The following is a 14,302-nucleotide window of genomic DNA, read 5'->3' as shown; positions in this document are numbered from 1 at the left end:
AAGAAATTACTTTAATTCTTGGGTTACTTAGATACCTAAGTAGAGACTAATTTTAATTATTAAATGTTAAACAAAGTAAAAATTAAAACATAACTAAGATAAATCATATTTAGAGATTATATTTTTTAATTTAAATTTGTATTTTAATTTAATTTATATATGTATTTATATATTTACCAGATCTTCTTTAAACATTTCTCTGTTGATGGACATTTAAGTTACTTCCATGTCCTGGCTATTGTAAATAGTGCTGTAATAAATATTGGGGTGCATTTTTTTTTTTTAATTATGGTTTTCTCTGGGCATATACCTAAAAGTGGGATTGCTGGTACCTATGGTAGTTCTATTTTTAGTTTTTTAAGGAACTTCACACTGTTCTCCCTAGTGGCTGTACCAATTTACATTCTCACAAAGTGTAGAAGGGTTCCCTTTTCTCCACACCCTCTCCAGCATTTATTCTTTATAGATTTTTTTCCGTGATGGCCCTTTTCATCAGTGTGAGGTAATAACTCATTGTAATTTTGATTTGCATTTCTCTAATAATTAGTGATGTTGAACACCTTTTCACATGCTTTTGGACCACCTATATGTCTTTGCTAAAGAAATGTCTACTTAGATCTTCCAGTTTTTTATTCAGTGATTTGTTTTTTGATATTGAGTAACATGTATATTTTGGAGATTATTCTCTTGTGAGTTGCTTCATTTGCAACTTTTCTCATTCTGAGGGTTGTCTTTCTGTTTTATTTATGATTTTCTTTGCTGTGCAATAGAGATTACACATAATTGAATACATGGATTTATTTTGAACTTTTAATTATATGAGTTAAACAATCTACAAACTGGCTTTTGTGACCTTTGTCTTTAATTTTTCCAGAAAATGGTTTAAAAGGAAGTTTTCAAGGAAAATAAAATTTATTTTTTAACTTCATATATTGTAGAGGTAATAATTTAAAAAATGTAAAGATTACCTGGATAACAGGTAATTCATCATCTTTAATATTATTTGTTGTATTAGATATTTTCTAATACCTCTTCAACATTCTATACTTATTTGATTCTTTTTTGATTTTTAGCCTCTGATTCTAATGAGATCAGGGTGAGTGGAATTGTATCTTACTATATACCCCTCTGGAGGAGGGGATGGCAACCCACTCCAGTATTCTTGCCTGAAGAATCCCCATGGAGAGAAGAGCCTGGTGGGCTGCAGTCCATGGGGTTGCAAAGAGTTGGACACGACTTTGAAACTAAGCACATATATCCCTCTAGTGGCTAGAATTTAAAAGGAGTGCAATATTAAGAAAGAAAAAGAATCACAATTGTTCCAAAGAAAGAATATGACTTTAGAGAAGGAAAAGGACCAAGAAGAACAGAAAGTAAGTGAACTAGTGAGTGAGGGAAAAATTAGATAAGAAGTCATGTAGGTAGAATAGGTAGATGCGAGGATCTAAGGATTCAGTCTTTTCCAAGCAGACATTGCACCAGGAACTTATCGTGTATTTTCTCACTTAATGTTCACAAAAGCTCCACAAAGAGGATACAGACAAAAAAGTTGAATCTTAGTGGGTAAAATAACATAATCAAATCATACTGTTAGAATAAACATTGATGATTAAGTAGATGGAAGTTTTCCTTTATTTCTTATAAGGTGGCAATTTCCTGTTGATTCAACAACTGGATAAGCAGGAGTATGATAAATGAATGTGACAGGGCCACCACCCTAACACACACCTATCTACCTACTTATAGTTCTTGTAGAACTGGAAGTAAGGGGTGGAGTTCATTGATGACATCTATGTTCTTTGCTCCAAACATGAAGCTTAAATAGGTGGAGGAAAAAGAAAAAAAAAAAAAACAAACCACAACCAGTTCTATAAAATGCAGTATTCACATGCAGGAATTCTTCACTCTTTGATTAAGAGAGATAAGAGTTTCATCTATCACATATGCCTGCTGTTTCTTATTTTTCTTTAGCTATTTTCATGACCTGTAATACTGTATCTATAGCCAAAGGCTAGGGATGGGCTATTTAGGAAAACAGTGCATAGGTTCCAGGCAGTATCCAGACACTGTGAAGAGTTTCAAAGACATGTCTTAGGCAATGAAATAAGACAGGTGCTAGGGAGTGCTTTTTAAATTCTGAAAACTGCTTGCAAAAATCTAGAGCTTATTGCTTTCTAAACTAATTTTTTTTTCTTTTTTTTTTTTTTAGTTTTTAAAGGTGCTCCTAAAACACATTAAAAAAAAAAAAAATCCTGTAAGGTAGATATTGCTAGTAGATCTTTGCTAGTCTAACTGAATATCAAACTTAGGATTTTGAATAGGTTGATATTTTTTCTTTAAAATACCATTAGGTATGATAAAAAATTTATGGAGTTCTTTCCTTAGACTATGTCCTCAATGGATTATTTATTGATCTTTCAAGATCCATCAATTGTTCTGCTTCTTGGTACTATTTGTATACTTCTGTTATCCTTTTATAAGATTTTAATTCCTTTTGAAGAAATTGTTCTATTTATTATGATACTTTTATTTTTAAAAGTAAAAGTAGTATTGACAAGTCAAAAAAGTCAAAATGTATAAGGAATACACTCATAATCTCTATCTTCTCCCTTCAATCCTGTCCCAAAATATAACCCACGTGATCAAATTGGAGGGTAATCTCCAAAACTTTCTTTCTTTTCATATAAATATATACAGAATTTATTTCCTTTTTATTGCTTACTCCACATAGAATTTTGTAACTCAAAAAAAAAAAAAAAAAAAAAACTTACTTATTGTCGGTATCTTCCCATAAATCACTTACGTCTAACTTCTTCTTAGTAGGAACATATTATTCCATACTATGGATGCTTTGTTGCTGTTATTGTTCAGTCACTAAATCATGTCTAACTCTGTGATCTTATGGGATGCAACATGCCAGGCTTCTGGGTCCTTCACTGTCTCCCAGAGTTCACTCAAATTCATGTCCTCTGAGGTGGTGATGCTATCTAACCTTCTCATCCTCTGCCACCCCCTTCTCCTTTTGCCTTCAATATTTCCCAGATTCAGGGTCTTTTCCCATGAGTCAGATCTTTTCATCAGGTGGCCAAAGTATTGGAGCTTCATCTGCAGCATCAGTCCTTCCAATGAATATTCCAGGGCTGATTTCCTTTAAGATTGACTGGTTTGATCTCCTTACAGTCCAGTGGGTGCTCAAGAGTCCTCCAGCACCACAATTCAAAAGCATCAATTCTTTGGCGCTCAGCCTTCTTTATGGTCCAAGTCTCATATCCATACATGGCTACTAAAAATACTATACCTTTGACTATGTGCACCTTTGTTGGAAAAGTGATGTCTCTGCTCTAATATACTTTCCAGACTTGTCATCGCTCTCCTTTCAAGGACCAAATGTCTTAATTTCATGATTGCAGTTGCTGTTCACAGTGATTTTGGAGACCAAGAACAGAAAATCTGTCACTGCTTCCACTTTTCCCCCTCTATTTGCCATGAAGTGATGGGACCGGATACCATGATCTTAGTTTTTGTAACAGTGAGTTTTAAGCTAGCTTTTTCACTCTCATCTTTCACCCTCATCAAGAGGCTCTTGAGTTCCTCTTTACTTTCTCATTATAGTGGTATCATCTGCATATCTGAGGTTATTGATATTTCTCCCAGCAATCTTGATTCCAACTTATGATTCATCCAGTCTGGCATTTCACATGATGTACTCTACATAGAAATTAAATAAACAGCCTTGTCATACCCCTTTCCCATTTTGAATGAGTCAATTATATGACACAAATAAATAGATATCCCATGTTCTTGAGTTGTAAGAATTAATACTGTTAAAGCGGCCATACTACCCAAAACAAACTACAGATTCATTCCAACGTCTATCAAAATACTCATGACAATCTTCATAGAACTAGAACAAACAATCCTAAAGTTTGTAATAGAATCACCGGATATACAAAGCATCTTGAGAAAGAACAATAAGAAAGAGATATCACATTTCCTGACTTCCAATTATACTACAAAGCCACAGTCATCAAAACAGTAGGGTGGTCAGTGGATCTTAAGGCTGCGGCTGCAGAGGAAGCACCTGAGGAGGAGCTGCAAAGATGCTGTCCGTGCTCATGGCCATGGCCGTACCCACACCTTCCCTTTGTGAGCCAGTCTGGTCTCCAAAAATGCTTTGGGATTTTTGCAAAGGAATGCAAGGAACCTCCATGCCTCTAACTCTTGTCTTCAGAAGACTGGCACTGCTGAGGTGTCCTCTGTTCTTGAAGAGCGTATTCTTGGAGTTGATACCTCTGTTAACCTTGAAGAGACTGGGCATGTTTTAAGTATTGGTGATTATATTGCCCGGGTACTTGGGCTAAGAAATGTTCAAGCAGAAGAAATGGTAGAATTTTCTTTAGGTTTAAAGGGTATGTCTCTGAACTTGGAGTCTGACAACATTGGTGGTGTTGTGTTTGGAAGTGATAAACTAATTAAGAAAGGAGATATTGTGAAGACATCTGGGGCTATTGTAGGTGTTCCAGTCAGTGAGGAGCTGCTGGGTCATGTAGTTTATGCCCTTGATGGAAAGTGTCCAATTGGTTCCAAGGCTTGAAGACAAGTTGGCTTGAAAACCCCTGGGATCATTCCTTGAATCTCTGTGAGGGAACAAACACAAACTGGCATTAAGACTGGGACAGCTTGGTGCTGATTGGTCATGGTCAGTGTGATCTGGTTATTGGTGACCGACAGACTGGCAAAACACCAATTGCCAGAAACGTCATTAACCACAAACGATTCAATGATGGAACTGATGAAAAGAAGAAGCTGTACTGTATCCATGTTGCTATTGGTCAAAAGAGATCCACTGTTGCCCAGTTGGTGAAGGGACTTACAGATGCAGATGCCATGAAGTATACTATTGTGGTTTCAGCTACTGCTTCAGATGCTGCCCCACTTTAGTACCTTTAGGCTCCTTACTCTGGATGTTCAATGGGAGAATATTTTAGGGATAATGGCAAACATGCTTTGATCATTTATGATGACTTATCCAAACAGGCAGTTGCTTATCGTCAGATATCCATGCTGCTCTGCCCACTCCCCAGTCGTGAGGCCTATCCTCGTGATGTGTTCTACCTGCACTCCCGTATACTGGAGAGAGCAGCTAAAATGAACGATGCTTTTGATGGTGGCTCGTTAACTGCTCTACCACTCACAGAAACACAAGCTGGTGATGTGTCTGCTTACATTCCAACAAATGTCATTTCCATCACTGACAGACAGATCTTCTTGGAAACAGAGTTGTTCTACAAAGGTATCCACCCTGCCATTAATGTTGATTTGTCTGTGTCCCATGTCAGATCTGCTGCCCAAACCAGGGTCATGAAACAGGTGGCAGGTGCCATGAAACTGGAGTTGGCTCAGAATCGTGAGGTTGCTGCTTTTGCCTAGTTCGATTCTGATCTTGATGCTGCCACTCAACAACTCTTGAGTTGTGGTGTGCGTTTGACTGAGCTGCTGAAGCAAGGACAGTATTCTTCTATGGCTATTGAAGAGCAAGTGGCTGTTATCTATGCGGGTGTCAGGGAGTATCTTGACAAGCTGGAGCCCAGCAAGATCACAAAATTTGAGAATGCTTTCTTGCCTCATGTTATCAGCCAACATCAAGCCCTGTTGGGCAAAACCAGGACCAATGGAAAGTTCTCAGAAGAGACAGATGCAAAGCTGAAAGAGATTGTAACAAACTTCTTGGCTGGATTTGAAGCTTAAACTCCTGTGGATTCACATCAAATGCCAGTTTGGTTTTGTCATTGTTTCTTCTAGTTCAGCCTGTTTAATACATGTTATTGAGATAACTGGACAGCTACATGCAAAGAATAAAAATGGACCACTTTATCATATCATATACAAACATAAACTAAAAATGAATTAAATATTTAAATGAGAGCATAAATCCCCTAGAAGAAAATACAGGCATAACCTCCTTGACATCAATCTTAGCAACATTTTAAAAATTTGTCTCCTCAGGCAAGGACAACAAAAAGCAAAAATAAACTAATAGGACTACATCAGACTAAAGGCTTTTCACAGCAGAGGAAGCCACCAGCAAAATTAAAAGGTGACCCACAGAATGGGAGAAGTTATTTGTAAATGATATCTCTGATAAGAGATTGATATCCAAAAATACAAAGAAATACATAAACTTAACATAAAGAAAGAAGGACATGGCAACCCAACTCCAGTATTCTTGCCTAAAGAATCCCGTGGACAGAGGAGCCTGGTGGGCTGCTGTCCATGGGGTTGCACAGAGTTGGACATGACTGAAGTGACTTAGCATGCATGCATGCATTGGAGAAGGAAATGGCGACCCACTCCAGTATTCTTGCCTGGAGAATCCCAGGGACGGAGGAGCCTGGTGGGCTGCCGTCTGTGGGGTTGCACAGGGTCGGACATGACTGAAGCAACTTAGCAGCAGCAACATAAAGAAAACAATTAAAAATGGGCAGAGGATCTGAATAGTCACCAAAGAAGACATATAAGTAGTCAACAAGCACATGAAAAAGTGCTCAGCATCACTAGTCATCAGGGAAACACACATCAAAACCTCAGTGAGATACCATCCCACAACTGTCAGAGTGACTTCTATCAAAAAGGCATAAAACAACTGCTGAAGAGGATTCAGAGAAAAGCAAATCCTTGTATTGCTAGTGCAATTATAAATTGATGCAAACCTTATGGAAACAGTATGAAGATTCCTCAAAAAACTTAAGATAGATTATATATGATCCAGCAATTCCACTTTGGGGAATTTACCTGAAGAAAACAAAAACTCCACTAATTTGAATATATATACATTAAATATAATATATATTTAATGTATATATCCTTATATTCACTGCAGAATTATTTATGATAGTCAAAATACTGAAGTAACTTAAGTATTCATCAATGGATAAATTGATAAGGAAGATGTGATAGCTATATATATATGTGTGTGTATATATATATATATATATATATATATATATACACACACACACACACACCACAATGGACAATTATTCTAGTATAAAAAAGAATAAAATCTTGCCTTTGAGGCAAGAGAGATAGATCTGGATACTAAGTAGTATACTAGAAAAGTAAACAGTGTATGGTTTCACTTATATGTGGTGTTTAAAAAAACAAAACAAATGAATAAACAAAACAAAATGGAAAAAAAAAAGACTGATATATACAGAGAATAAACTGTTGGTTGTCAGAGGAGAGAGGGATGGGTGAAATAGGTAAAGAGGATTAAGGCATACAAATTTCCAGCTATAAAACAAAAATCATGAAGATGTAATGTACCCATAGGAATATAGTCTACTGTAACAACTTTGTATGATTATAAACTGTAACTGAACTTTATTGTGGTTATCATTTTATAATGTGTAAATAAATTGATCCTAAAGGAAATCTTAAAGGAAATCAGTCCTGAATATTCATTGGAAGGACTGATGCTGAAGCTGAAGCTCCAATACTTTGGCTAACCTGATGCAAAGAATTGACTCATTGAAAAAGACCCTGATACTGAGAAAGATTCAAGGCAGGAGGAGATGGGGATGACAGAGGATAAGATGGTTGGGTGCCATCACCAACTCAATGAACATGAGTTGGAACAAGCTCTGGGAGTTGGTGATGGACAGTGCAGTCCATGGGGTTGCAAAGAGTTGGACATGACTGAGTGACTGAACTGAAATAAATTGAATTATTATGTTGCATACCCAAAAATAATATAATATTTTATGTTAATTATAACATAAAAAGCAGATTTTTAATCAGGTCCTACAGAATAGCTTCTCAAAAATGGGAAGGGTGAATTAATAGATATTTTCAAATATCTAATCAAAAGGATAATAGCATTCACTTCAGGAAAACATAAAAATATCTGTTTCCCTGTTTAGGCCCCTCTGCAAAACATCTTTTAAAGTTTACCAAACTGATAAAAACAAAAAAAACCTAGTACCCTATTTTCTAATTTGCTTCTTCCTAAATATTGAAGATGGCAAATATCTTTTCGCAGGTTCCTTTTTAAGTCTTGATGATCTTACCTAGTTTCCTCTTTGTCCAAAGTCCTGCCATCATTCTGAATCTTTTCAATATACATGTGAATAAATTATCCCCAAACATGGCCATTTTGTTACTTAGCATCTTCATCTTTAATGATATTCTCTTCTACCCACATAAGCCATCCACTTCCATTTCTACAGATGAACTTGCCACCATATGGAACTAGTTGAACTTCTAAACTAAATTTGAATGTCTTATTCAGATTATCACATTCTTTCTACTACTATGTGTCTCTTTCTCAGACACTCCCACATTACTTATTAATCCACCTAATTAAGATTTTCAGTTCTCTTTATTCTCTATAAAAAGATCACCCCATAAGTAAGTTCAGTCTCTCAGTCCTGTCTGACTCTTTGCAACCCCGTGGACTGCAGCACACCAGGTTTCCCTGTCTATCACCAACTCTCCCTGTCTATCACCAACTCTGGGAGCGTGGTCAAATTCTTGTCCATCTAGTCGGTGGTACCAACTATCTCATCTTCTGTCATTCCCTTCTCCTCCTGCATTCAATCTTTCCCAGCATCAGGGTCTTTTCCAATGAGTCAGACCTGCTCATCATGGTGGCCAAAGTATTGGAGCTTCAGCTTCAGCATCAGTCCTTCCAATGAACATTAAAAGACTGATTTCCTTTAGAACTGAATGGTTTGATTTCCTTGCAGTCCAAGGGACTCTCAAGAGTCTTCTCCAACACCACAGTTCAAAAGCATCAATTCTTTGGTGCTCAGCTTTCTTTATGGTCCAATTCTCACATCCATACATGACTACTGAAGAGACTATAGCTTTGAGTAGATGGACCTTTGTCAGCGATAAGCAAGAACACTTCAAAAAATGAAACATTTGAAAACTATGCCTCTTACTCTTCTTTGGGATAATAATGTATCCACATAGAATATAGGATCAACAAGTATACTAATCTTTCTTCTCAAAATTAGATAGATATTTTCTTCTGTCCTCAATTAGATAACTAGAAATTGCTTTTTATTCTAATATGGTTTAAGTTCCATTTACCAGGTCATATCATTTTCACATGCCTTCACTCCTTTGCTTCTATCCTGTTAGACTAGGCACCATTTCCCGAACTTCGAGTGTGATTTCACTTTCTCTGTTTTTTTGTCATACTGTTTAAGTTTTGGTTTTTTTTTTTTTTTACTCATTGTGTCAGCAGAAACATAGTCATCCTTCAAAACCCAACTTAACATTATGTTGTCCGTAAATATTTTCCTGATTAACTATAACTATCAGAGTTATTTAGGGATTTTTCATTTCTACATTACATAATTTTATCTCTTCTGTGGTTTTACTTAATTCTGTCCCATGTAGTTAATTATATATTTAATGTATGACTTTCACTAGATAGTAAACTTCTGGTGATTGTAACTATCTCTTTTTCATATTTGAATCCATGTCTTACAGGACACAGTACCATGCCTTGACTACATCTAAAATACCTGCCTTTTTATTTCTTTAACAATACAATACTCATTTCCTCTTTGGAAATTACCACAGTCTGTAATTATTTGCCTTGCTTATATACACATTCACTGCCTAAATCTTTCAATAGAATGTACATTCCATGAAGAAAGGGACCATGCTTAACCTAGTTATCATTGTTTCTCCAGATAAAAAAGTATCTAACCAATAACTGCTTGTTTTTCCATAAATTCAGCCTCTAGATTTTCAGTGTTTTGATATTATAGAATATTGCACATTTAAATTCAGATTATTCTCTAATATTTAGTAAGTAAGTGCTAGTTAAAACCATACATGGAGAGAGGAAGTGGTCAATATGATAGAGTAGGAAGACACAATTCAGTTCCTTCCACAGACACACCAAAATTCCAAATACTTGCCCCTTCCCACAAAACACCCAAAACAAAAACAAAGTTACATTACTTAATGGAGCAACTAACTATGAGAGTAACCTGAGAGTAACTAGCTATGAGAGTAATCTTTATTCCAGTCAAAGATTTTCTACAAATAAAGATATGGAGAAGGAAACACAATTAGATTAAGTAGGTTGGATAGAGGCACAGTATAATTAAGACCCATACCCCTGGGTAGGCAATGCACAAACAGAAGAATAATAAAAACTGCAGAAGCTCTCCCCAAGAAGCAAGGGGTTCAAGTCAGATCTAGGAAGCAGAGAGTTCCAAACAAGATGAACCCAAAGAGGTCCACACCAAGACACATTATAACAAAAATGGCAAAAATTAAAAAGAGAAAGAAAGTCTTAAAAGGAGCGAGGAAAAGAATCTTAAAAGAAGCACAAAGGAGCTGTCATAAGAACATCAGTTGGCTTTTCAGGTGAAACTGCAGACCAGAAGGATATAGTATAATATAGTGAAAGCAATGAAGCGGAAAAACTCTATGATCAAGAATGCTCTACTAGGCATATTTAACATTCATATTGGAAGAGGAGAAAAAGTTTCACAGACAACCAAAATGTAAAAGAATTTATCACCTGTATACTTCACTTTCAATTTTCACTTTCATGGATTGGAGAAGGAAATGGCAACCCACTGCAGTGTTCTTGCCTGGAGAATCCCAGGGACTGGGGAGCCTGGTGGACTGCTGTCTATGGGGTCACACAGAGTCGGACATGACTGAAGTGACTTAGCAGCAGCAGCACACCAGTTGTAAAAGAAATGTTAGAGTAATTTCTCTAAGCAGACAAGAAAAGATCACAATTACAAACATAAAAAGTATGAAAGGAAAAAATCACCTTGGTAAATAAAAACATATAGTTAAGGTAACAGATCAATCACTTATAAAACCAGTGGAAAGGTAATATAATCATCAATGTTTGTAAAAATAGTTAAGGAATGCACAAAACAGAAAGATATAAAAATGTAGAATGATTTGCATGTGTTCAAAATGAAGAGATCATCAACTTAAAATATATAACAAATATAAAAATAAAGAACAATCATCAAATTACAAGGGTAGAAAGCAAAAGTAAAGAAGATGAAAGGAACAAAAGAGAACTACAAAACCAAAAACATGGCCATAGTACATACCCATCACTAATTAATTTAAGATGTAAATATATTAAATGCTCCAATCAGAATATGTAGGGTAGCTGAATGACTTTTTTTAAAAAAAAGAATTATATATATATATACACACACACACACACACACACATACAAATAGTTGATCTAAAGACACACACAGACTGAAAGTGAGGAGACACAAAAATATGTTCCATGCAAATGGAAATGAAAAAGGTAAGACAGCAATACTTAGATAAAACAAGCTTTATAACCCTGTATCAAGAGACAAATAAAGGCATTACATAATAATAAAGAGATCAAGTTTTAGCAGGAAGATGTAACAATTATAAATATATATATTCCCATCATAGGCACACCTAAATACATAAAACAAATATCAACAAATATAAAGGGAGAAATTTACAGTAATACAATAATAGTAGGGAACTTTAACACCCCAGATACATCAAAGGACAGGTCACTCAGACAGAAAATCAGTTAAGGAAACACTAACCTTAAATAGCACATTAGCCCATATAAAATTAATAGATTATATACAAAATGTTTCACCGAAACCCGCAGAATATACTTTCAAGTGCACATGGGCTATTCTTTAGCATAGATCTCACACTAGATCACAAAAGAAGTATCAAGACATTTAAGAAGATTGAAATCATATCAAAAATCTTTTCCAACCACAAAGTATGAAATTAGAAATTACCTACATAAAAAAAAAATCTATAAAAAACACAAACACTTGGAGGCAACTCAACATTCTTCTACACAACCAAAATGGTCACTGAAGAAATTAAAGAGGAAATTTTAAAATACCTGAAGCTATGAAAATGGAAACAAAATGTTCCAAAATCTATGAAATGCAGCAAAAGTGTTTTTAAGACAGACGGTCATAGCAATAAGCTTACATCAAGAAACAACACAATCTTAAAGAAACAATCTAAACCTTATAGCTAAATGAACTATAAAAAACAAACAAACCCGAAGTTAGTAGAAGGAAACAAACAATGAATATCAAAGCAAGTATAAATAAAATAAAGACTAAAATTAAAGTAGAAAACATCAATAAAACTAAGATGTCATTCTTTGGAAAGATAACAAAATTGGTTAACTTTTAACCATACTCATGAAGAAAAAAGGAAGGTACAAATTAATAAAATCAGAAATGAAACTGACACCACTGAAATACAAAGGATCATAAGAGATTACTATGAAGAGTTATACACCAATAAAATGGAAAACTTGGAAGAAATGGATAAATTTCTAGAAATGTAATCTCCCAAGACTGAATGAGGGAGAAATAGAAAATATGAACAGACCAATTACTGATAATGTATTTGAGTTAGTAAAAAAAAAAAAAAAAAAATCCCACCACACAAAAATCCATGATGGAACAAACTCACAAGTGAATTTTACTAAACTTTTAAAGAGAAAACACTTGTTCTTCTCAAATGGTTTTTTAAAATTGAAGGTAGAATTACCCTAATACCAAAACTAGACAAAGACTATTTGAAAAAGAAAATTACAAGCCAATATCACTGATGAGCATAGATTCAAAAATCCTCAACAAAATATTCAGTTCAGTTCAGTTCAGTCTCTCAGTCGTGTCCGACTCTTTGCGACCCCATGAATCGCAGCACGCCAGGCCTCCCTGTCCATCACAAACTCCCGGAGTTCACTCAGACTCACGTCCATCGAGTCAGCGATGCCATCCAGCCATCTCATCCTCTGTCATCCCCTTCTCCTCCTGCCCCTAATCCCTCCCAGCATCAGAGTCTTTTCCAATGGGTCAGCTCTTCGCACGAGGTGGCCAAAGTACTGGAGTTTCAGCTTCAGCATCATTCCCTCCAAAGAAATCCCAGGGCTGATTTCCTTCAGAATGGACTGGTTGGATCTTCTTGCAGTCCAAGGGACTCTCAAGGGTCTTCTCCAACACCACAGTTCAAAAGCATCAATTCTTCGGTGCTCAGCCTTCTTCATAGTCCAACTCTCACATCCATACATGACCACAGGATAAACCATAGCCTTGACTAGACAGACCTTTGTTGGCAAAGTAGCAAACCAAATAAGCAGTAGTTTCAAAGCATCATATGACACGGGATTTATCCCAGGGATACAAGGATGGTTTAATATATACAAATCGAACAGTGTCACTCTCCACATTAACAACTTGATGAATAAAATATACCATCTCAACAGTTGCAGAAAAAGCTTTTGACAAAATTCAACATTCATTTATGAGATAACCTCTCAACATAGTGGATATAGAAGGCTCTGACAAAGTCACAGCCCAAATCATATTTAATGGTGAAAAATTGAAAGCATTTCCTTTAAGACTAGGAACAAAGATGTCCACTCTCACCACTTTTATGCAGCATAGTATTGGAAGTCTAAGTCACAACAGTCAAAAAAGAAAAAGAAATAAAAGATATCTAAATTAGAAAGAAAAAAAGGTAAAGGGTCATTGTTTGCAGATTACATGATAATATATATGAAAATTCTAAAGATGATACCCAAAATCTGTTAGAGCCTATAAGTGAAATCAGGGAAATTTCAAGATTCAAAATTAATATACAGAAATCTGTTTCACTACTGACAAACTAAAAAATTAAGAAAACAATCTCATTTACAACTGCATCAAAAAGAATAAATACTTAGGGATAAATCTAACCAAGCATGTTAGACTTTAACTCTGAAAAGCATAAAACTTTGCTGAAAGAAATTGGAGATGACATAAACAAATGGCAAGACATACCATGGTCATGAATTAAGAGAAATTAATACCATTAAAATAGCCATACTACTCAAACTAATCTATAGATTCAGTGCAACTCCTATCAAAATGCCAATGACATTTTCACAGAACTAGAACAAATAATCCTAACATTTGTATGGAACCACAAAGGACCCCAGAGCAAAGCAATCTTGAGAAAGAACAAAACTAGAGATACCATGCTCTATGGTTTCAAACTATATTACAAAGCTACAGTAATCATAGCAGCATAAAACTTGCATTAAGGAAAGGATACATAGATCAATGGAACAGAAATAGAGTATAGAAATATAGCCAAGTATATATGGAAAGTTAATCTATGGCTGAAGTGGCAAGGTTATATATAATGGAAAAAAGACAGCATCTTCAATAAATGGTTTTGGAAAAACTGGAAAGAATGCAAAAGAATGAAACCAGACTACTTTCTCACACTG

General features: G+C 35.4%; 1 pseudogene; it reads left to right on the top strand.

Annotated features, from left to right (window-relative positions):
• Window positions 1–4,071: 4,071 nt before the first annotated feature.
• LOC102410185 lies at window positions 4,072–6,188 on the top strand (annotated as a pseudogene).
• Window positions 6,189–14,302: the final 8,114 nt, after the last annotated feature.

The sequence above is a fragment of the Bubalus bubalis genome, chromosome 4 (genome assembly GCF_019923935.1).
Source record: "Bubalus bubalis isolate 160015118507 breed Murrah chromosome 4, NDDB_SH_1, whole genome shotgun sequence".
Classification (NCBI taxonomy): domain Eukaryota; kingdom Metazoa; phylum Chordata; class Mammalia; order Artiodactyla; family Bovidae; genus Bubalus; species Bubalus bubalis.
Note: the sequence above shows the minus strand (reverse complement) of the source record. Positions and strands in the feature narration are given on the sequence as shown.